Source organism: Aquila chrysaetos, chromosome 1, assembly GCF_900496995.4.
Source record: "Aquila chrysaetos chrysaetos chromosome 1, bAquChr1.4, whole genome shotgun sequence".
Classification (NCBI taxonomy): Eukaryota; Metazoa; Chordata; class Aves; order Accipitriformes; family Accipitridae; genus Aquila; species Aquila chrysaetos.
In genome coordinates, this window is record NC_044004.1 from 56,439,872 (window position 1) to 56,460,927 (window position 21,056).

Here is a 21,056-nt window from a genome sequence, read left to right on the forward strand (position 1 = left end):
CTAACGCTTGTGGAAGTGCTTTCCATCAGAGTTTATTTGTGTAACAATAGAACAGAAGTGCATCTCAGAGGTCCGATTTCACAAGATAAACCATAATCATCATATGTTCTGGTTTATACTAGAACTTGGTTTTTGTCAGTTGCCAACCTATTCTTGTCAATTCAGGGCAGATTTGCAAGCAGTTAGACACTTACCTGACTTGTGGGTGCAGCTGAAAAGAGTTCCCATTAGTTATTGCAACTAATAGCCGTGTTAAGAGTGTAGTCCTACATACTGATTGCACATGTAGTATCAAATATATCAAATATCAAAAAAAAGTTGAAAGGTGTAGATGCAAGGATGTGTCCAGAAATGCTCATTAAACAAGAGACCAATGGTCATTTAAGTGCTGGAAAACTTACAGGTGATGATACTGTCTCCACAAACAGCAGAATTTTCTGATGTTTTTGTTAGTGATCGTGAGTTTCTTGGTTTTGGGCATCTAATGAGGTCTTTAATAGTTGGGGGTTTTAATTACTATTTGTTACCTGTGTACTTCCATGTATATCATAGTTTTAAAACTGTATGTCTACCTTTCAATCAAACTTGATCATTAGGCTTACTGCTAGGAGATAAAAGCAAATAAATCTGTTTTACAGCATTCACTGGGGGCATTGGGGGTTTGGTGGTTGGGTTTTGTGTTGTTTTTAATCAGTTCCGTTTTCAGCATCTGTGCTGAGAACAAACATACCAGGAACTGAACTTAGATCACTATCTAAGGTTGCAGACTTCACAAATTATCTTGCATTCATTTTGCGAATAGGGTACAGTGAAATAATCACCTGGAAAATTTCTTATTTTGCTACTTCCTCTGAAAATGAAGGAGTCATCCAACCTTTCTTATGCATGGAAGGATAATTGCCATTAAAAGTTTAAGGCCAAGAACAAGGATGTCTGCATTCTGTTAATATATGTGCAAATCTTTTTCTTGAGATCTTTAACAAAGTTCCAATCCCTTGGTTTCTTAGGCACTGAATTTCTTCAGTTTGTTGATCTCTGCAAGAATATTCTGTGCTGAACAGCTCCACAAGTCAGATTTTCTTCTTCAGTTTCCTTTCCTTCAGATGAGTTTAGGACCTGAAAGTTTCAAAATTAAAGTTTACCATTTTAGATACGAGTAGTGTTTGCAATTTTGCATTATTAGAGTTATAAAAGGGATTAAATAATAATTGTTCACAGTAACAAAATTATACAATTTGTTCCTGAAGACATGTAATTTTAAATGCTTTGTTAGATAAGTTACTTGGATTCAATTTGCCTCTCCAACTTTTCCAAGTGTGGGGAATGACATGTTATATTGTTGTAGCATTATTTTTGTGGCACTGAAAATGGATAATCTTCAGTGAGGTCTTTTCTGCCACCCTTCTCCCATGTAAAGGAGAGGGCAGTTGCTCCTTGCGAGAACTGTGTTTCCATGTCTCATTTCTGGAGCCAACTGCCCTCCTGCTCACTGGAGTACAGTGCCCACACCATAAAACAATAGGTACCTCCTCTGCTGCTGGTTATCCTCTAAATCACTTGTTCAGACCCCCATCCTCCAAAGTTCTCATAAGACCCAAAAAATTAGTCTTAGGGCGTGACCTGAAAATGAAAAATTATCACTCTTTCTTCAAGAGGTAGCTCAACTCATACATGGGCTTTCCTAACAGAGCTGTTTCCTTGAGTGGAGCTGAAGTCACCTACACCAAATGGATAAAAAAGCTAAAATGTTAAAAGCCCTGAAGCTCGAGAAAACTATTATGAAAAACTTGGTAATAGCAGAGGTGCTTATAAATTGCAGATTGCTAATGTGAGATGAATCATTCGAGGGGGGAGGGGGAATTACCCCTGGGATCAGAATAGGTGATCTCTGTCACTTTTAGAAAATTGTTATGTGGGAGAGAGAAGGTGAATTAGATGTGGGAGAACTTGCAAAATACAATTTATCCAGCAGATTCAATCAATTCTGTTTGTGAATTATCCACAGCAAACTCTGAGGTTCTCCTCTTCTGCAACGTATGGCCTCTCCATAGCTTTCTTGCTGTTTCCTGTCTACAGATTGGTTCAGAGGCCTTATAACACCATAGCACTAAATATACTCGTATTTGAAAAGCAAAGAGTTCATGTAGGGGCACATGTGCCACGTGGCCCTGGCAAGATTAAAAAAAATTTGGTGGTTTGGGGGTTGGTTTTTTATTCTCTCTTTTACACCACTTTCAAGGAGATCATATTAACAGAAAAATAACAGAGTTTGAAAGGGAATATTCATTTAACAGCATGCACTGGAAAGCATGCATTTAAGGTGAAGTTCTAAAATCTTCTGAGAAACTAACTGCATATCTGAAGTTTACGCTTTCAGTACAAACCCAGCACAATGAAGGTTTGTTGGTTTTTGTTGTTGTTTTGGGGTTGGTTTTTTTTTGAGATTCCAGTACTCTTTCTAAAAGTAATGAAATACATGCAGTGGCATACACAACAATACTGTGTATAACACTTAGGAGGACTGGACCTTTCTTGTGTGGGGGGGCAGGGGGAAGTGTGTCTGAAGATGGACTGCTATTTTTTTTATGACTAATTGCAGGGACATTTTTGAGTGTTTGCTTATTACAAAAAAACTGCAGATAAAACATTTACAAACTACATTTCTATTGCTAATACTCCAACTTTCCAAACAGTCGAGCCTCCAACTCCAGTGCAAAGTTCTTAGCAATGTTGCTCGCGCCTACCCATAGATCATCACGCTTCCCTTATGCAAGGGGGGGAAGAGAATAATGGAGTTGAGATCCAGCTGGTGGATCTGAAGGAGTAAACTGTGGTTTTGATTCTCTCATACTCACTTCAACAGATAGAGTTTGATCTTATTCTAAACAAACATGATCAGTCTATTGAATAAGAGGCATTTTTCATTATTTCTTACAGGGCAGTTCTTCAGCCGGCTGTGCGTCAGTTTCCTCTGCTTGGCATCCCATGCGTCTCCAAGCTGTGTCCTGACAGCCTCAGGCTCTGGCACGTACTGCTGCGACATGGCTGTGTGATCATCGCTGTGCTTTCAGTGTCATGGAATCTCTCACCTGGGCCAACTCTGGAAGAAGTCCAGTATCACTAAAGCAAATTAATAAGACTTCTTGTAAAGTCATCACTGAATTTTACATTTTTTTTCTTTGCCACTTTTTTTTTTTAATAAGATGACAGCTGAGAATTTATATAAAGATATATGGCATGCTTTCGTTAATTATTTTTAAACTAATTTCAATTTTTCCATAATGCTTGATAGTTGTTTAAAACTAGATCTCATGCACAAGAGAGGAAGATCATGAAAAGTTATGAAGATTATGACATTATATTACATAAAATTTAGGTTTTACTTTTTGTTAAGACATTTTTGTATAAACTTTGTATATAAATTTGCCTTTCCTAGGAATAATAATTGTACTCCATCACTAGTTTAAATAATTGTACTCAAAGTAAAGCTAATTTCTAAAGTCAAACTATGTAAACCAGTACTAATTATTTACTAATGCATTAAAGCGATTACAAGAATTGGGTTTACAAGGAAATTGTGATTTGTTTAATAAGTTGCCTAAGGTAAGTGATATCCAGACCAAAACCAAAAGAATCTCTACTGCATTTACACAGCAAAAGTAAAGGAGTAAATATCGTTAACAGGTATAATGGTCTGCATTCCCACAGTGATATACTCCAAAATTTAAGTGAACATGTGACAATACAGGAGTATGCAAGACGACTTGCCCTATTTCATACCCAAAAAAGGAAAAAAAAAAAAAAAAACAAATCTCGTATGCAACCTGCAGAGGGTATAAGAGAATATTTTAACTTTCAGATAAGTAGGAGCTTAAATAGACTTTCCGCACCCTAATTATTTGAGCTTTGCACAAGCCTTCTTAAAAAGCAGGTAAACATGCTGTTAGCCAAAACTGCCTCCACAGAGATCTTAATCTTTACTAACCTCTTAGTTGCACATTATTCACAGACATCTTTCTTTAGGAACCCAAATTGTTCACAGCAAGCCTCCCCTCAACACTACTGAGAGCTTGAATCTCTCCTTCGCATGTATTAAGAGAAACTTACACTTTAGTTAGGAAAAACTGAAAACTACTTATAATCAGAAACTCTTAAAAATAAATACATGCTGCTCCTTAACTATATGTTAATGGGACACCCACATTTGGAAGAGGGGAGTGGATTTGATGTTCAGACTTATGAGCCTTGAGGGTCATATTATTTTTCCAATTTCAAGTAATTATTGTGCCAAGAACCATTACAAATAAAAATAAGCCAAAAAGGCAGCGTTGGGATTTTAAAATAATGACAGAATCTCACAAGTTTGTATCCCACATACCACTTTGGGCTAATTAAAATTCTATTTTAAACAGGTTGATTAAACATTTTCAGGAAATTATCTGTTCTCTGGGGAAAACCCCCATTTCTGTTAGAAACACTCCCACAAATACTGCAGATGTATTGCTATGAAGTCATAAATATTCAGTGACTGCTGTATTAGCGTGGCAACATAGCTTTGTATTCAATACAAAGGTTTCTCTTGAGCTATTGGAACCACAGCAAAAGCCTTGAAATACAGGTCTCCCAGGTCTGGAAATACAGCCAGTGTCTACGAACTGAGGGACATAAGACTGTCAGGCTTTATTAGGAGAGAAGATGTGACATTTTAAGACTTACCTAGCCACAAGAAAGTGGAGTGGGGAGAATTACTTGGAAGTCTAAATGTGTAGAAGCTGTTATTTTCCCTTAAAAGATTCCCCGCCCTCCCCTCCAAAAACATTTATGTTCTTATAAACCTAGCTAGTCAATGTATCCCATGGCAAGCATTCCTGAGGAGCCAACATATAAATTGAAAAGAGAATACAAATCATGAAAAGTTTGTTCATGTCGGTACCCGGTGTCCTTTCCGAAGTTTGTCACTTGTTTCTGTAGCGGAGGAGCTGAAGGGACCTTTCTTGGGGGGCAGGGTCAGTCCTCCCAGACCTCCAGGCAGGATCCCGGTCCTCTCTGTGCTGCCAAGGGAGAGGCAGTGGCCCAGCGGCTCCTTTGCGCCAGCGAGAAGGCACCTGGGAAATGCAGAGATTTGAGGTCAATGGCAAGAAACTAACAAAACAGGAAATTTACAAAAAATAGAGCACAGAAAGTTACATCAAGGAAACACTATGGGTTTCCTAGGGAAAAGAAAGAAAGAGTGCAAAAAAAAAAGAATAGAGCAACAGTGCCAAACACACAAACTAGAAGCCAGAGTGTAGCTCCCCTCAGGAAATAGAAAAAAGGCGTGCTCTGTCTGTGTATGTACAAGTATTTGCATCTATAATACATGGTATGATACTCCACAACTTCCAGCCCAGGGTAGTTTAGGCTTACCCGTAACAAAGCAGCTCTTGTTCTCTGCTTTTGCTGCTTCATTCAAGCACGGCTCTGAGCGTACCAAGTACAGTAGCGCCAGCGTTACAGGTTTCAGCAGCATCCAAGCATAGCACCAGTTCCAGCTGGGACCGCAACCAGGGAATTCCCATTTGCTAAAAATTGAAGGACAGAAGACGCTATTGCCTTGTTACAGGGTAACAACAGCAAAGAGGATTTTACAATTTTAAAGGCCAAATTCAAGCTCCGACAACTTTAGTGAGATGAAAAGGCAAAAAGCTTCAGTAATCCTTGAACAGGAAGGGTAGGAGAGGACAGGCAGAGGCACCTCTCATATTTTTCCATCAGTGAAGCATTTCTTAATAGGGAATTTTCATAAGCAAACTTTAGCCACTGAAGACACTGACAAATTTCAGGCTAGCCCTACCAGCCAACCCATTCTCTTTTTTTTTTTTCCCTTTTTTAATCTCCCCACAATTTTCTAAGGCTGTGTCATTCTTTCAGGCAGCAAGTGCACCTAGTGTTTGACAGACACAATGTCTCACTGTTGCACAACAGAAGTATAGTAACGGTAAATATTTAAACCAGCTAAAGCTGTCACTGAAGGAACTTTAATCGAGTCCTGATGTACAAAAAGCAACAGTATTTTTGGTTCCTGCAGCTGGGACAGCTACTTTTGCCGCTGTCACAGAAGTACAACTATCCTAAAGACTGCAGCATAGTCTCACAAGGACGCAAGAAATCAATGGGGAAGACATGCAGTGTCACTTTAATGAAGAAATACTTTTGCTACGCTACAGATTCAATTGCCTTTATCATTCTGATCCTCAACCGAGGGTGGATTTGACACAAATAGTTTAATATCTCCTCTGACTCTGGTATTTTAATGTAGAACCAAAAAAAAAAAACCACCACACCAAAACCCTTTCAGTGTCTTACATGTCCTATATCTCAGATCAGTTGTCAGTGTACAGAATCTTTCTGACAAATTGTATGTAATCCATGACAATGTAATTTCTGTGGTATGAAATTCCACAATGGCTAAGCAACAAGTTGAGAACAGGGCTTTTGTTCATTTGCTTTTTGTTTACACACACACACACACACAGAATTCCCACCCACCCACTCACACTCTGAGGCAGCCAGCCAAGGCCCCAGAGGAGAAATGAAGGGATGGATGCTCCCCCCCCCCCCCCCCCCCCCCCCCGCAAAAGGGAATTTCTGAATCTCAGCATAGTTAATTATGTACAAGCTACAAGTAAAATCATTATACTTCCACAAAAATAAAAGCACCTGTTCCCCACCCCTCTCATGTTCCATATTCACTCTCTGTTTTCTGCTGCAGGATTTCCATGTATTTCCCCAAGGTGTGCCACTAAACTTCAGACACGTTTATAAGCAGACATTCCGACACAAAGGAAGTCCGGAAGTTTTGCTAACCATATGTACACGGTACTAACAGGCAGCACCAGCAAGTGTCTGTTTAGCAGTGCATAAGTGACTAAGTAAACCACAAGAGCCTGAAAGCCTAGCTGTCACAAGATCCCTGTTGTAGATGCTCTAAAATATTATCTTCATTATAAGCTAGGAGATTCACTAATTGACTGATCAGCAAAATAACACCACTCTACCCTTCCAGCTGCCAGTGTGTATTCTATTAAACTTCAACCGATAACCCGTTCAGAAATAAATATTTTAAACATGGTGATATCCAAGAGAAAGAAAACAATACAAAGAGACTCACAGTGACTGTAGCTATCAGCAAGCCAAAACTCATGTCAGGATGCTGCAGACGGCCTGGCTGATCTGCCATGAGAAGTCTCATTACAGGAGAGGTTTCACTGGGTCATCAGTGCTCAAGGATTGTCCACTTTTTGCAGAGGTAACTCACTATTCAGATGTAGCCTGTCATCCATGAGCGTGCAGTATGGCCTTGCTGGATGTTCACCCTATGAACAAGTACTTGCAGCATTTCAACAGCAGTGTAATATAAAGCAGAATGAGAATAAATCTAAAGTCCTGCTTTCATTTTATTAAGGAACTTATAATCCTTGCGCGAACGTAAGTGATGCTGAAGATACATTTCAGTCTTGATAGGAAGCCTCTGCTGTGATAAAAGCAGGAGCAAAATGACAAGAGTTGTCCTGACAGTCCTTGAGGGGGTGTTAATAATGAAGGGGAGGCAGGACCGTGTAGAGTGACTGCTCATCCCCTTCATTTACTGCAACCAATATTCGTCCTGACAAACTTCAGCGTTACTGAAATGTGACTCTGAAGTGAATCATTCCAGAAACAGGGCCCAAGACAAGCCACCAACAAGCGAGGTGGAGGGATGTACTCAAGTCTCATCCCACTCCAGACACGCTGGGCTGCAGTAACTGAAATTAAAAACTGCATCAAGAGAGCAGGGAAGAGTTTAATGGAGACAGAAAATGGTCCTGGGGAAGGGACACTCAGCTTATGCCGGGTCTCCTAGTACAAGAAACCAGAAGACCTATACCGACATCATTGCCAGCTCTCAACAGTTACTCCAAAAGCTTGGACGACCCTCTTCTTGCAGATGAGAAAAGCCTGGAATAAAGTACCCAGGTCTCAGCTCACTTCTGCAAAGACCCCGTACATGCAGACAGAAGGGGTTCAACATAGGTGAAGAATCCATTGAGACTGCCCAAGATGGATGCTCGCTGGTTGGTACAGTATGCAATGCAAAGCAGAACTAAAAAGTAAAAAATACATATATTAGCTGCAATTGTTTGCAGATGCCAGTGGCTCATATAGGATGTATAAGCCACATTAGTTGTCTAAAAGAAAATAAAAATAAAACCATGTGTGGAAAACTTTTACCAGCAGAAAAAGTTTAGTGTTGTCACCTGTACACAGAATGCACCTAGCCTGGTGAAAGAAAAAAAAAAAAAATTAACACACAAAAAGCAGTATTTTCAGTCAGCCAGTATTCAAGTTCATCGAATTGTAATGCTAAGATGACTCATTATGAACCTGTGGTTTCACTCCTGGCAGAAGACAGGCCAGAACATTTCACCCCAGGGCACTAATCTATGAAGCTTGGTGGGATTATAGCAGCTCTTCAGAAAGTAACCTTGGGTCCGGTGCGTTTCAAGGCAAGACATACAGGTGTAACAACTATCTGAAGGACTTGTTCCTAGCAGAGGTTTGTCTAATTCAACCCCCTTCTCTGACTCTTGCAATACCTTGCCCTGCTACATCAAGTGCTGTTATCAGAAGTCTTTTCATACAAAGACGTTTCTAGATAAAGAAAAAAAAAAAACCAACCCCCCAAAAAACTGAAAACATCCTTTCCCTTCTTAAACTGAGATCACAAAGCAGACTTGGTAAACTTTGTTGTAGTTTTTGAAGTTACAGCACAGTTCTACCTGCAAGGCATGGGCTGGCACACATCATTGCTGTTTACTGACACTACAGGAAAACCCATGTGCCTCAGTCTGGACGTGAGGACCCACGTACGTAACACACAGGGCCCCACTCCACAGCTTAGGTTTCAGTCATACTCAGAAGACAAGAATCGGGGACCGTACGGTAGCAGTAAGTAACCAAACAAAGAGCACCGCTGCAAGAAACCGCACCCTTCGTTATCACGTTGGTAGGCTTTTACACCCTTTTTCACTCAAATGTGATGGCTGTTCAACTCCAATCCTAGACCCAAGGAACGCAGGCCTCCAAAGGAGCTTGTGAATGCCACTGTTGGAAGTGAATACCCAGAATTTTGGCGCACAGCACGCAGTATTTCTGTGTCAAAGTTCCTTTACACATATGGGGATGCTTCAGGGTGTCCTTCATATTCCCCCATGCCACAGAACTGTTGTGAACAAAATTGCAATACAGATGGCAGGGCACTCAAGTATGATTTAAAAAATAAATAAATAAATAAAATAAAAAATCAAGAGCCATGTAAGTACCAGTGGTTATGCCATGAATGCAAGCTGTAGCTTAGCCTAACAATTCCCCACCTGCTGTTAACCAGACGAGCAAATACTGGCAGCTGCCTAGCTGCAAAACAGAGCCCACACTGGCTGTCATTCTCCTAAGTTAGAGTTTTGGGTTCACAGCACGGAAAGACAGTATGGAGAGACACATACTGCTCTGGTGAAGGAAATGGAGAATGGGAAAGGATTAGGCAAGGGGTAAATTGCACCATTAGTGCAAGAGGGTAGCCTTCGTTTAAGTCCTCAAAAACTCCATCACAGCCGATACAGCCAACAACTTACATCAGTCTTCTATTGTAGGGTGGATTCAGTCAATCTATAACCACAGGATGCAATAAATGAAGTTCCTGATGCTGTCTCTGCTGATCAATTAAATCCCTTTGGAGCCAAGCAAGCCTCTTCATTAATATCAACACCATTAAAAACAAACTTTTTCCAGCCCTAACACACTAAAAACTTTTGGACTGATATTAATACACAGATGGCACACGGGTACCACAGGGAAACCCACAAACTGCAGTGCATATTTTATCTTGCACATCTTCCACAGCCTTCCTCTTCAATAGTTTCAATCTCACTTACTGTATCGGGCCCAATGGTGGTGCGAGTGCCCTGGTAAGCAAGACTGACCGAAAAGTGATGAGACCAAAACAGGTGAGCAACTTCTGCCTCATATCTACAGAGGATCCTTCTCTCCTTGATCCATGTAACGAGTTTTAAGTTGCCTTTACACCATACCTGACTTGCCTTGGTTTATTAAAAGGAGGCTAAAATCACACTAACATAATCCATCTCCTGTGGGGAAAATGACTGAGGTATTTTTATTTCTCAGCATTAGACACCTGGGGTAACAGCAGAATGAAAGGAAAGAAAGAGGCAGCAACATTCCTCTGGTCTGATAATTTCATTGCCTTTTAAGCATTGTCACATCATTTCTTATTTTCTCCTGCCCACCTAAAATAGAAGTTTACAAGATGTGAACACGCTGTAAAAGGAGTCTCGGAGGAAAGATACATTAAAAGACTTCTCAGGCAGGATTATTGCTTTTCTGAATACTTTTCGTTAGTATTTCCTGCTAAGCGAGCTTGAACACTGAATTCGCTTGCCATCACACAGTATGCGTTACCTCAATTTTTATGGGTTTTTTTTGTTTGTTTTGCACAAGTGTCATTAACAGCATCTTGAATTCTATTTCTGACTGTTGATCTGAATACAGTTCCTGTTTCTTTTGCCAGTTTTACATACTAGATGTCAGATTTGTGTCTAATCGTATGCCTTGCAAACACACACAAGATAAACAAAACTGCACGCTGGAGGCATTTCAGAGTAAAAACACATACTGTTTGCAAAATTAAGCTGAGATCAGGATTCTAGCAAAATGAGCTCTCTAGAGCATGGGTCGGATTCCCAAAATAGTCTCAGAGAAAGCTACACTTCTGCTCCTGCTGTCCCTACCCTACCAAGCATGAGCTACTTTGAAATGGTAAGTAACGCTTCCTACAGCCCAGTGCTGTAAAACACTGACTATTTTGCCTTGTAAGGACAGCAGGTGTAGTAATACATTATAAAACACAGTAAGTAAATACTTCTGTGGATCCAAAGCATGCTCCCTTCTTCCTCCCAAAAGAGACAAGATGGCTTAACCCCAGCATGGCAGTTGGTGTTTAAATATCCCTTGTCCTGGGATATTCCCTCCAAGTCTCTTTCCAGCTCATCCAGAGCAGTGACTGAGCTGTCATTAGTCCCCACTTAGGACCAGGGTTAACTGGATGAAGGCTGAAATGCAGTGACAAATTTCTGATGTTTAAAATGGTAAAAAAAAAAACCCATAGCTTCCCATTTGCAGCGCAGATCAGCTAATACTTCAGAGGTGAGATTTGACTGTTCCAAATATGTCCACAATCCTGCCAGTCAGTTGTCCAGGCCTGATGGTCATTCTGAGGTTCTTAGTTTCACAGGGTGACTACTGTCTAATTCACCTTTGAATGTAAGATGTCTGGCTTGGACCAAATAACCCACATTAATAGTTAAGACTGTAAAAGTTCGTAATTTAAAGTTTTATGGCACTACTGAAGAAGAAGTTTGACCTGCATAACCTATCTGGTCACTATCCAACTGAAGTCAAAGCAAGGTTTGACCAAATTTTGTATGGTTATAGCAAGCTCCACTTCTGCAAGCTAATTTAAGCAGCCCCCTTATCTTTCAGCAAAATACTGGAACAAAATGTGATGGTGTTCCTGATGAGGCACATGAATTGAATTACATGCATAAGAACGCATGCATATTCTGTGGCACCAACAACAGGATGAAAAGAAACTATTTTAGTTCACTGACCAGGTTAATAACTCCAAGGTTACAAAGCAAACCACAGTCAAGAGTACAAGATACCTTTTTTACAGGCAGTTGACAGAAGGCATTTGCGACACTGTACCATTTTCCACAGGATACCAAATTAGCATAAACGAAAATCAAGGCTGATGAGATTAGATAGGGCTGGAGCAAGTTACACACTACAGGAAAGCATGTAAATCCCCTAGCTCAAAGGAAGCCACACAATAATGTTGGTTTCTCTCCTGCTCTACCTTGCTCAAACACTTACTGCACCCGTATGAACAGCTCAGCCTAGCACCCCCTCCTCCCTCGATTCCCTCCTGTCTTAGCTTGGTACATGCCTTGAGGAAGAAAAGCCAATATCCCACCCGCATACTTCTTACTTCTCCCTCCTGCTCGGTTGCCTACCCAAAAGGCCATAAAGGACATGCTTTTCACCATGCCATGCCAGCTAACCCTTTTGCAGCCACACAGAGATTGAGTTCTTTTCTATTCTCCCTTAAATCTCTGCAAGCCAGCTACAGCCAAACCACAACACCGCCCAGAGAGAAACCAGTTCAGTGGTGGGAAATATCCCCCCCCCCCCCCCCGAACAGGTCACAGATATCATCAAATTGAACAGACTAATGAAACATCCGCACACCTGTTTTGCTTCACTGACCTAATCTGTTTGCTAAATACTTTGGGTTTTAGGATATCAGAAAATCCCATAGTCAGTTGCTTGCTCAGTCTCACACAGCCAAGCTCTCCTTATCTAGCAGCTTTCCACGGAGCATTAAGTTAAGCAAGATTCCCTGCACTCACCACAGGAGCTGCAGCTTATTTATTCAGGAAATTCAAGCACACTTTTAAGAACGCTGGCAGCCAGGGCATTTTCCCCATTCCTAAAGAGAGCGTAGAAACAAAAATACACCCAAGACAAAACCACATTGAATTCAAACGGCTGGGGGAGTAAGGACCCCTCAATCCTCTTCTCGCTTGTATACATCATTGTACAGAACATATTAAAGTGGTGGGTGAGCCAATTTGAAGCCTTCTCTTTCCACCCACAGCTTTTGTTGCATTTACCTCTGTTCAATCACTCATTCATGCTCCCTCAGCCACTCGCCCACATATATTCCTTGCTGACAGCCCAGCTGCACATATGCATTCAGAATTACAGTAACAGCTTTTGGGATTCTGGTATTGAGAGAATTAAGAGAAGCAGTGGGGAGAGAAGGCTCTGAAAGGCTGTACAAGATGGACCGTCACAGGTTTATATCACACACACATGTAATGTGCCAGTGTTCAAGCTCACTGACGCAAAGCCACTGAAACAGCCCCCAGGGGCTATTTGCAAGAGCAAGTAGCTGCTAATTTTAGATCTGGAGGCAGCATTAGTAACCATCGAACATGGAAAGTGGGGTTTTCAAAGAAGCTGAAGGCAGCTGAAATTCAAGAGCTCGAACTTGAAGAGCTCAGCCGTGGAAAAACCATTTCCCAGCCGTGGAAAAGGCAGCTCCCCATTGCATCCTCTGGGTTGGAGGTACCCCTGCTGACCCAGCAGACCCACCGTACAGGAATACTGGGACAAACCACACCATCCTTTCCAGAGGCAAAGGCAGCTGCCAGGTTCCGTACGCTCAGCTGCAGGCCAGCGCCGCCCGCCGCCTCACCAGCACCGCGCAGAGCACGACCCTTCACTGCCGAGCCCAGAGACCCGCACTGAACGGCTTGCTCTTCCCAGGGCACACACGGGCCGACAGTGCCTCCGCCCCGGCTCCCGGGATTTTGTTACTCAACAGACCAGCTGCAGCCCAAATGCACAAGCAAGGACAGGCAAAGGGAGAAGCCGCCTCTTTTCCCTTCGAGCGCGTTTAAGGCAAGTTAACCGTTGCCTCTTGTGTCACGTTGTCCAGCCCTTCTCTCAACCGGAACGGATGTATCTGCCTCTTACCCTGTTCAGGAGGAAAAACCCGGTCTTGTTTAAGAGGGAGGCCTGAGTTCAGGCATTCCCTTTTCAGGCATTCCACTTCACGTTGTAATAAAGGGTCGTCACTGAAGAAATTCAATACAACAAAATTTTAGGAGACAAAGCAATCGTCTTCTTTGGACACCATCAGAACTATGACACCTGGGCACATCCGGGCCCACTCTTTTTTTCCTCATGCTTTTCTAGCAGCATTTTTTCCTCTTCCCTCGGGGTTCAAGGCAAGCTTCAAGACTGTACAGTTCTGCCTCACGTAGAAAAGAATCTAGCCTGACCCAGCAGCAGCGAGCTATACAAACAGCCCTGCAAGCAGTATTTTAAGCTCTCAGAAACCCACCTCGTGAACTTGGGCATTACCAGCATGACATGATATATGCAATAGCAAAGGGAAGACATAATGGGGCACAGACATGGAGCATAATAGCAGGAATGGCATAATTCCCCTACTTTATCTTTATTATTTGACAGTTCACCATCTCTTCAGGATGAAGCCCACAATCTCTTATCAGCTGATGTGCTCAGCTGATTGCACTGACACAGACTACAGTAAATTCTCCAGCAACCAGACTGTAACAACCCCCATTGCTGCTTCAGATTGAAACTGCCATTTTAAATCTATTTGGTTTTCTCAGTAGATAGGGGTTTCTTATGAATCATTGTGCCTCAGTGTAGCAGAGCGGCTGGATTACGATTTAGCTAGATAACCAGCAGTGAACACAAAAGACTGTATAGCAACATGACATGCAAAGCATGGAAAAATAACGATCAAAGGCTTTCAACCCCAAATGCATGAAACCAAGCTTCTAAATTATACAGACCATTAAATAAGTACGCCAATTTCAAATGTGGTGACTACCTGCTAGGACTACATTGCCAAATTTACTCTCGTTTTCAAAGAAATGAGGAGGAAGGAGAAGGATGCTCTTGCTGTTAAAGCACTAGCCGAGACTTGGGCAGCAGGGCGCATTACCCTAGCACGGCAGCTATTGCATGTAGCTTAATTCTATATTGTAGTTGCAAGCTGCCAACTGCATTTTTCCAGGGAGGAGGGGCACAGTCAGCGTGGCTGCCACCACCCTGCCACAGATGCACACATATAACACCCTGGAAGATTTTGTCCTTGTGATTAGTGCTCTCACAGGGGATGAGAAGGTTAAGCTCAGAGATTCATCCCAAATCTAAGCAATGCACCTGGAGCCCAAAGGACACGGCTGTCCTCTAACTTGAGTGCTTTGGCCACGTAGCAGCAATTGAGGCCCACTCTAAGGCATCGAACTCCGGGTGTACTGTAGGAAGGACCAAATACCCATTTGTACGGAATTAGGGATGCAACACCTACGAGTTCAGTGCTGAGAAGCTGACTGTCATAAGGCCTACGATCGTTTAGAAATCCAGCCTTCTCAGGCCTTCTTCAGCAATTACCAGTTTTCACCTAACTTCTAAAAAGCATAAAGCTGCTAAAATAGAAAGCATATATTTGCAAGGCTAAGACTTGAGAGCATTACAGCATATGCCAGATGTCTTGTCCAGGACAGAGAATACCAACAAGCTTGAGCTAAGGGGTTATAAAAGCTCCCTTTTTGGCTGTTCTACTTTAAATTTGTTTACTTGTTGCTGAAATGTGTGGCACTTTTTCAGCTCCACAGCTGGCAGCACTACAAGGATGGGTGAATTCATGTTATCCATAACCACTGCAAGCCTCCTGGAGTCTAACTTTTCACTGTGAAAGGCATCTAGCAAATATAAGGTATTTCTTAGCAGCAGCAGGGGAAGTAAATAACAGGGAGAGCACTGTTTGGATGCTTTAAGATATTTAAATAAATGAGGCTTAAAAGCCATTTATTTTGAAACCGCTGTTGCCAGTGATTAACATGTTCTAACAACTCAGCCTTGTGTTAATCTCTTTGGGCAGAGAAAGAAACATTACATCAACCTACACTGTTTGTTCTTAATTTTAAACTGAAATTTCATAAGCTACTCTGGGACACAGTAGTCTCCAGAGGTCCAATGTAAAAGGAATTTTTTTTTTCCCAGATATCCACAACCTAAAGAGAGCAGGCTTTAAATTAGTACCTTGCATTAGATAAAGTGACTTCTCATGGTGCTCACTGCAAAATGTGAATTAACAGATAAACATCAGTAGCTTTGCTAGCAAATTATTTTATAATTAATCATATTGTCAGAGACACCTTTTGCTTTCTCCCCCCTACATTCACACAACTGCATTGTAGTAAAATGGGCAGAGGCTTGCCTCATCAGAGAAGACTCCGCTGTTGAAGGCCATTTTAATGATTGTATCAGGAGAATTCAGACATATGCAAGATTCGGGAAGGGGGGGGGGGGGGGCAGGAAAGGGAGTTTGAGGGGTCTTTTTTTTAAAGCACTAATATATTAGGGAGCACTGCAGTGCTCCAGCAGTGGGAGCAAAAAACAGGATGGATGATGCAAGAAGTCCTCCCAGTCTTAAGGTCTGTAAACTAAAGCCCAGAAAATACTTAAATTATAAAGAAATGGAGAACGCTCAACTCAGCAGATATAACTGCACTTATCAGTCCTGACACTGGATGTGAAAGCATAATTTATGATTAACATTTTAGCTGATACATTCTTTGCTACTCTTAGTACTCATCCAGATAATATATCTGCTCAACATTCTTTTTTAATTTTGGCAAATTGTTTTTGATCAATAGCATTCTTGCTAATAGCCAACTTCCTAACTGGCATCACAGCATAGCTTCAACTTCTTGTCAGATTTGTGTTGGGATGGAGAGCTCCTTCAGTGACACCTCTTTTCCAAGGTGCTTGCAATGCCTGCCTAGAATGCAAAATACAGACTCCCCTGCTTGTCCAGCTCCCATCTGCAGGTACGTGTGGCTAACACACACACATTAAATGTATCATTCCGTATACACTAAACACAGGTAGAGCTAATTAGACTCCATGGGGCAGCCTAGAAGTACTGATTCTAGAGCCTCAACCAGCTCAGGTAACTTCTGACCAGCACTGAGGTGTGATATGTTGATAAACCAAGTCTCTCAGTAAGCCTAGGAGGAAGATCCTGGCAAGCTTCAGGACTCAAGTCACAAGGCAACAAGATGCCAGGTTGACTTCATGTTCTGAAATCAGGCACTTCTTTCCAGTTTGAATAAACCATACATTCTCTAGGAGTTTGGATGAGTAACTTGGAAGAAGCACTCAGAAATCACTTTGAGTAGTTCAATGAGAGATTCTGTTGAATCTGCAATTGTTGCTAAAGCATCAACAAGAATCTTACACTGAAGTAAGAGAAAGAGGGAGGATAAAGCTGAAAACACATTGCTATTTATAAAAAAATAAGGAATGAAAAATCAGTTGTTTCCTCTTTGAGTAACATGCTTTAAACCACCTCCACATACCCCGTCTTCAAATGTGTTGTTCTTTTCTATGTCTTTCATATGCAAATGATTTGCACTATGGGTAATTGTGAAAGACTGGGAAGGGTTTGCTACTCTTAAGATCAGAAAGTCAAGTAAGAAAGGTTAACACCAGAATATGTGTAAAGATAGAGTAAGAATGAACTTGACATGTCTATTAACTGTACCTTCAAAATACAAAAGAATGAACCCAAAAGGCAAGCTTAATGGAAAGAAAATATGTATAAATTAGTCACTGTAAGTGTCGCTAAAAATATAGTTGATGCCAGGAACCCACCAATTTAAAAGAATATTTGACATGCATAGGTAATAAGATTTACACATTTATAAAACATACCTCAGGACATACCTCATCCACTGGATTGGCGGGGGGCGGGGATCTATAATGGATGTTTTATACCTCTTTGCATCACAATTCTTATGTTCCTGCCCAAACTTTAGGGCAACCATGAGATTAGCCTACAGTTATCATCCCACCCCACAGCATGCTAACTCCCAGCTAATGGTAGGAAGAAGCCACTTATCTCATTAACAGAGACTACTGTACTCTGCTTTCATTTTATTTTGGAATTAGATGTCTACAAGAAAACAATTAAATGTAAGGAATTCCAAATCTTGTTTAAATTCAACCACAGGATTATTTACAATGTGCATAATATTTCAGCCCAATTTCTTAAAGATAAGGAAAACAGCATTTGTAGATTAAAGTAAAATTTAACAAAAAAAAAAAAAAAAAAAAAAAAAAAAAATCAGAGAGAAAGAACACTACAGGCCCAGGTAACAAATGCAAGCATTCAGATGTTCTTTTGAAATCCATTGGAAGGTAAGAAGTAACACATAGCTTTGTTATCAGATATCAGTGCTGGGAGAGACATTTTGAAAACAGCAGGAGTTTAAAGATCTCCTCCTGCCCCTGCTGAACTAGCAAGAGAGAACAAGCACTGTGGTGGCATGGCACTGCAGAGGGCTCCAGAATGCCCACCTCTGCGCTTTGGAAATAATGCATTGGCTACTAAACCTCCCAACAATAATCAAAACAACTTATAGGAAGCCAAAGAAAAGGCTTAGCAGAACAGCACAAGCAGATCCCATTCAAAGCAAATGCAGATTTGCAAGGCTACTTGCACATGACACAGGATGTTTTATTGGTCGGAAGATGCCTACACCGGAATTTCTTTGCCATCTAATTTGCTGGGTTATGCCTCAGAAGCAAACAGAATCGATAAATTATTGCAGTGAAGCAAATTAATTGTTACAATGAGTACCTGTTTAATATTAAGGCTTCTGTTTCTTCTGAATTGACTTTACGCATTTGTTAAGTGATATACTCTTACTCATCCGTCCCTATCTGTTCTCCAGTACTATATGACCTCAGGAAGCTGTACTCATGCCACAATCTCCCACAGAGTGAAGCACGTTTGGAAAAGGAATATTTACCGTGTGTAAAAATCTAATTGTGGTTGACAGACGTTCTATTTGCTTTGACATGCTTCATCTAGATCCCTCTCCCTCCACTAAAACAAAAGGAAACATTGTATTGTTTTCACTTCAAGAATAGAAGACAGCTCCAAATATCTGTTCTTTATGACAAAACTGTCATTTTCTTCCCTTTCAACTGCTATTAGAGTTTTATTAAGGTTTTGGGTATTTAAGGATCATAGTTAAAGATATATACACATACACAGGAAGTTGACTGATCTTCTGAATAATCCATTATACATAGGATAGCCAGCAGGTTAGCGCAATTTATTGTAGAAGGGAGGAATTGAAGAAATTCACTGTTTCACCCTACATCCCCAAATCATGGCTGCTACGCCAAGAAGTCAACAAAATCCTCAATAGGAAGTTAGGACAGATTAGCAAATCTTACCCTCTTTATAATGCAGAATCTGGTTGTTTGTGCACAAAAAATGCATAGATGAAAGTGTCTAACTGGAACCTTAACACAAGTTCTCCCCACCTTACACTTTGGATATTCATTCATAGTTGTGCAGTCTGGCATAAAAATATTGCTGTTTTTCTTTAATTTTACTGTTGTATATGAACAGTGATGCAGTAGTCTTTTTTCTTTTTTTTTTTTTTCTTAAAAGAAGATGACAAGTCGGGGGAATTTGCCTAATTTCAGTGGCAATTATGGATTTCAGCATAGGGACGAAGTTTGTAAGGTCATGGTCCTACAACATTTGACTTTGATAACATGAAAACTCAGAAGAGCTTCAAGGACTACCAGGAGGTATTTTACACTAACTAGAGCTGCTTGTTGGAAACGCAACTCACAGCAGGTGACTGCTGTGCTTCTCCTAAGCAGATTCGTGACTCCTAACTGGTGCTTAAATTGGCACGGAATCAGGTCTCACCACATACAGAGAGACTACAATATCCTTCCCCTTTTTCTTCTACTCGCCCTTCCCAGCCAATACTGAAATACTGGAACCACTTTTTCCACATTCACTCACCTTCCCAATTCAAAAACACAGTACATTTTTGTATGCACACTTTTCAAATCTTTTGGTGGACAAGTGGGGGCAGAGGTGGGGGGAACAACCCACTATTTAACACCAGTAGAGTGAAAGCCTATTTGGAGAAGAGGCATCCACTCATAAAGCTCAGGTGGATTCTGTTCCTCTACCTCAGGGCTGCTTTGGAAATAGGATATAACTAGTTTCACTGATTTCACTGAAAGTAATTGTGCTGCTGATATCAAGTTAGTACCTACAGAGAACAGTGATTTAACTTACCCTGAGAAGAGGGAATAACATGTGATAGGATGGAATAGAGGAAATATTTACCATAATTTAGAGCCATATGAAGATGGGGAAAAAAAATTAAGATTAGTTATACACATTACACTGGTGGTCCAGGGGTTTGGTGGATTCATTGCCATTGGTATTCCTGTGCTTCCTACCCCGTGCAGCTGTTCTTTAGGTTTCCTTACTTTCTCTTCCCTCCCTTCTCCTCCCATGCCCCAAAAGTCAGCTCAGTGAATTGCCTTTTCTAGTCAAGTGATTTAATTTCCAAAGATTATGGAAAGGCAGTTATGCCAGTCACAAGAAAAGCTACAGTCTATATTTAAGAACAGCTAGGATGCATTTCTTTCTAAAGCAAGACTGTACCGGCTAGAGATTTGCATAAACCATCTTACACCTGCATTCATTCCATAGATCTAATTAAAAAAAACCAAACAATACATTTTGCAGCATGTTCCACTGTGCGAATCACTGAACAAACTTTTCCCAAGATATCCTGTCATTACTCTATGGAGACAAAAATAAGATCAGATCTGGAACTTCTCTTTAAGAAAGGAAATATCCAACAAGGGCAAAGCTGGCACTGCTGGAATGGTCCAGACCTCAAGTCTATCTTTTCAGTTCAAAACCCATTCTTCTACTTGTCAGAATTAACCATGTTAGTGAAAGACTCCAAGGATTCTTCTGGAATAACCTGCCAAAAAAACTGATTTCTTTTCAAACTTCTTTTAGAGGTTCCTTTTTTACCTAAGCAAGAGACTAAAGTCTCAGCACCATTCTATAAGTGACATAAGTATTTGATACAGAAATAGTCATTTATGCTACAGCAGTGTTACTACTGTGATCAGACTCCACTGAACAAAGAGTTGCGCTTTCAGATCACAATTATCTGTGCCTAATGCAGTTTACAAGGGAGAAAGGAAGTGCTATCTCTGTATTCACATAAGCTACCTTCAGGAAAAAGGTGAACAACACGAGACTGAAAACACAGCATTTATTTACATAATATACACAATCAAAACAGACTACTTCTGCAGTGTAGATGCAAGCTCTCACAATACATTCCATGTTTCATTAGTTAGAGGCTTAAGTCCATCAGTATGTGTTTAATTTTGCAACTAGTTGTCTTATTTTCTTTCACAATTTATTTTTTCTCACCATAAGAAGTAAGATCACAGCAAGTTTAAAATCAAGCACACCTAATGTCCCGTTAGAAGAAATGTCAAAC

The 21,056-nt window shown here is 40.9% G+C and overlaps 1 protein-coding gene and 1 long non-coding RNA gene across 5 annotated transcripts in view; one reads left to right on the top strand and one right to left on the bottom strand.

Annotated features, from left to right (window-relative positions):
* Positions 1 to 3,558, top strand: part of BANK1 (B cell scaffold protein with ankyrin repeats 1) — a 163,365-nt gene extending 159,807 nt beyond the window's left edge. For both annotated transcript variants that reach the window (XM_030020527.2, XM_041125592.1), the window contains one exon: positions 2,938 to 3,558. The gene's annotated coding sequence lies outside the window, so the exon portion shown is untranslated. The remainder of the gene's footprint in view (positions 1 to 2,937) is intronic.
* Positions 17 to 8,776, bottom strand: LOC121233498. Of its 3 annotated transcripts, XR_005933077.1 has the most exons (5): positions 7,151 to 8,776; positions 5,407 to 5,561; positions 4,934 to 5,083; positions 2,936 to 3,120; positions 17 to 1,116 (listed from the first exon to the last, which is right to left on the bottom strand). It is a non-coding gene; the product is annotated as an uncharacterized LOC121233498 (long non-coding RNA). The 3 variants fall into 3 exon arrangements; XR_005933075.1 differs by lacking the exon at positions 7,151 to 8,776 and having other exon boundaries at positions 5,407 to 5,929; XR_005933074.1 differs by lacking the exons at positions 5,407 to 5,561; positions 7,151 to 8,776 and having other exon boundaries at positions 4,934 to 5,386.
* Positions 8,777 to 21,056: the final 12,280 nt, after the last annotated feature.